Source organism: Pygoscelis adeliae, unplaced genomic scaffold (assembly GCF_000699105.1).
Source record: "Pygoscelis adeliae isolate BGI_AS28 unplaced genomic scaffold, ASM69910v1 Scaffold505, whole genome shotgun sequence".
Classification (NCBI taxonomy): Eukaryota; Metazoa; Chordata; class Aves; order Sphenisciformes; family Spheniscidae; genus Pygoscelis; species Pygoscelis adeliae.
The window spans coordinates 469120-472705 of NW_008824811.1; the positions used below are offsets into that span (position 1 = coordinate 469120).

General features: G+C 44.8%; 1 protein-coding gene across 1 annotated transcript in view; it reads right to left on the reverse strand.

The window, feature by feature from the left end:
• Nucleotides 1-3586, reverse strand: part of IFT140 (intraflagellar transport 140) — a 92267-nt gene extending 88681 nt beyond the window's left edge. The window contains 1 exon segment of the mRNA XM_009324239.1: nucleotides 3530-3586. The gene's annotated coding sequence lies outside the window, so the exon portion shown is untranslated.

A 3586-nucleotide genomic window follows, 5' to 3' on the forward strand; every position in this document is an offset into this window, starting at 1 on the left:
GAGGGCTGCCCCTTCCCCGGCCTGGGCGGCGGGGCCGGCGCCCCGTCCCACCACCCTGCCTCCGGGCGGGGAAACCAGCCAGCACCTCCGGGCAGGGAACCACCTCCACGCTTGGACACCCACCCTCGGGGCGCCGGCTGGCGAGACCCCAGATCAGCTTCCAAGCACCAGCAGCTGTCTTCAGGGCTTCGTGAACCAACCCGCGAGGAACAACTCCCCACGCAGCTGACGGACCCTGCGGCTCCCCGGCTTCCTGGGAATCGAGATCCGACCACGACCCCTCCGGGTCCCCGAACACGCATTGAACGCCCACTGCAGCAGAGCCCAAGCCACCTGAAACCTCGTGAAATGTAAACGCATATCGTAACCGCATGCGATTATACAGCCCACGGCTCATTAGCTCTCCCAGAGCTTTTGCAGGAAAAGTGATTTGGTAACTTTTTAAGATAGTGGCCAAGTTTTTCGAGTAACATCTAAATGAAGATAGCCCCACAAAGCCTCTCCGCCACTGCCCTCACACACCGCCCCTCCTCTCCTCCAGCGACCCCGGGTGCAGCAGGCACGGCCCAGGCCAGGGACAGCCCAGCTCCACCTCCGGTCCTCATCGGTGCTGGGCCTGCAGTCAGCCGTAACAACCAGGTTCACGCAACGCGTTCAAGAGAGACAGTTCGAGATCCAATCCTCATACGGCTGTGAACACCACAAGTCGTTTGTAATTCCTCTGAAGTCACAACACTTCCACGCAAACAGATGAAAAGAAGCCACAGCTCTAGTACGGCTGTGACCAACAGTTTCTGCACGCGCTAACACGTTGGCTCCGGCCACGCGTAACGTGTTGTATAATTTATATGGTGTTTCACACTGTTTTTCAAGTTTACAGCATTTACTGGGATGCTTCTGACAAAAAAAAAGAGGTCAGTTTTGTTACCAAGTAGGAAAAAGTACTAGCTGGGAGGCAGACTGCATTAAAACATGCCGTGCCTCTTCCAGAACTTAAAGATAGGCTTTAGGTAGGGAGGCAAAACACTGGCTTTAGACCTTCTTGCTACAAGCTCAGCAACCCCCTCGAGAATAAACTGTTTTCTGAGCAGCAGAACTTAAAGTCCTGTTTCCTGTCGCTTTTTATCTCATGCTTTAATTATCTTCTTCCTTACAAGGCATCAGCTCTAACGAAGTCATTTATGGCACCTCTTCTTGGTGGATTCTCGGACATGTAATAACACCATTAGCTTACTCAGGCGCCACTCCCGAAGTAGAGTCAGTAATTCATTTCTTGGCTCTGCCCAGCTGACTTTTCACTGTTTGTGCCCGTAGTATTTTTGAGATCATCAGACTTGAACATTTGAGCGGGCCATGCGTGCAGATGCCTTGTTTTCTCAGACAACCAGGCTAATGAGGAAAACTATTGCAACTACGTAGTACAATCAAGTCAGAAATACATGGCCAGTAGGAGCCTCAAGCAATCGTCTAGTCTATCATCCCTTTCTGGACTGGAATAAAAATCACCTAAAAAAACCCCACCCACTGTTTCTGCCCAAGTGACCATTTTTTACAGCTTTCATAATTGCCTGGTTCAACGTTACACAAAATTTTGCCCAGTAACTAAACTACATATCCCTACTTGTGCAGGCTTAGCTGGAAATTAAAGTTCCCTGCCCTCCAATATTCAACAGAGAAGCCCTGCTGTAAAGGATTTATATCCTAAATAGACAAATGAAGAGAGCATCCTAGGATCCCAAGACCTTCCCTCCCGAGTACTGCGCTCATAAAAGATGCCTAACAGCTCTGAGTCCCTAAAGTCCCAGGGCAGGCAAAGAACAGGCTGCAGTTGGGTAGTCACACACCGTGCATTTCATCCCTTCTTCCAAGGGCTTGCCCTCAGATGCTGGGGGGGGGGGGGGGAAATTGCATGATTAGGTGCTTCCTATTTAGTAAGCCATAAAGGATTAACAATAGAAGTCTGACCTTCGGTTTAAATCCTCTTACCTGAATGGGAAAGAACGGCTTTCGTAACACAAAGACCATCCATTATCATTTGCCAGATTAAACAACTCAAGAGCCTTTTAAGAAGAAATGAGTTATGAATGAAATGTAGTAGCTTCAAAGTAATCTAAAAGGAAAATACAGGACAACATCCACTACATTGGCGGCTTTTACATCTAAGATCTTTGGAAAAGTATTTTCACATTATAATTAATGATCACACACGTTAGATGCAAAATTAAAAACACCTCAACATAAAACAGAAGTACTAACTTTGTGCTTCTGCTGGACAGTTCTGCATTGCTCGCTCTATTTCTATTAAGCATGCAATTTGTTATTCATACCTTAAAACACACCGGATGTGCAACAAGTCCAAGTTAATGTTCTTGCCTGGTCCAGAAAACCATGGCAACAAACACTGAAAGATTATTTGCATTTTGTATCTGTGCAGGTCTGCCAAAGCATGGTCACGGACCCTCCCTACTATTAAAAAGGAACGAATGGAAGTTCAAGTGTCTTTTGACATCTCAACCTACCCCCTGCCTCTCAGCTCTTGTCCAAGTCCATTTTATTCAGTCTTTCTTTCACAAACATTTACACACATGAGCAATTTCACACCTTAACAGTCCACTTGAGGCAATGGAGCTATTCAAGCATATAAAGTTATTTACATACAGAGAGAATGGAAACCATCAACTCTGAGCTCCTTGGGGAGCTGAACATACCTTCGTGTCTCTCTGCAAAGCACCATGGAAATATATGGCGCTGTAGATGCAGAATGCATCATTTCCTGTCAGTATTGTTAAATTTGGTTCTGGTCAAACCAAGCGGCAAAAATAAACCACATGATCCTGTGCTACATTATAACAAAACTGCAAAATACTCTCTCTACAAAAAAACCTAATTAAGATGTAGATTTCAACGCAAAGCTCTACAGTGGAGACAAGATAATTAAACAATTAGGCTCTTTTTTGTTTACAAATTGCATTTATAGCAACACACTTGGTTACTCACAGCTATGCTTTACAGCATATTTATAGGAGATGATGCAAAGCCCAAGGCATCTTCAAGTTTAGTTCACCATCATAAGATAATTACTTGCAACACTCTCCATGGGAGCCAAATTTTCCAGAATTTAGATGCCATTGTGAAGTTTAAATTGTTAAAACATTGATTTCTAAGCTACAGCTTATAAAGATTTTCCTCAGAAGAGGAGGACTGAGGCATCCTTTCCTGCTCTGATACCCATGAAGTTTCAAAAAGAGGATGATCTAGTGTTCTTTCCACAAATAATCTGTCAAGGAGAAAAAAAAAATCTCACACAGTACCAGCTGCAAGATTTTTAGAAATCATTCTTCCTAGCAGTTAACATGAAGTCACCACATAAAAGTATCAGAGAGCAGTCACTGGAAAATAGGCCAAAACAGTAGGTTAGCAAATTAAATTCAACCCCCTTTAATTCAGTACATCACTGAATAAAGCTTCTTAATCCTGGAGACAGCTTATTTAAAAAAAAAAAACCCAAACCCCACTTATGGGCACCTACACGATTGCGAACTCTGGGAGAAGACTAGAAATGGCGAAGACACCAGGCCTTCCCAGG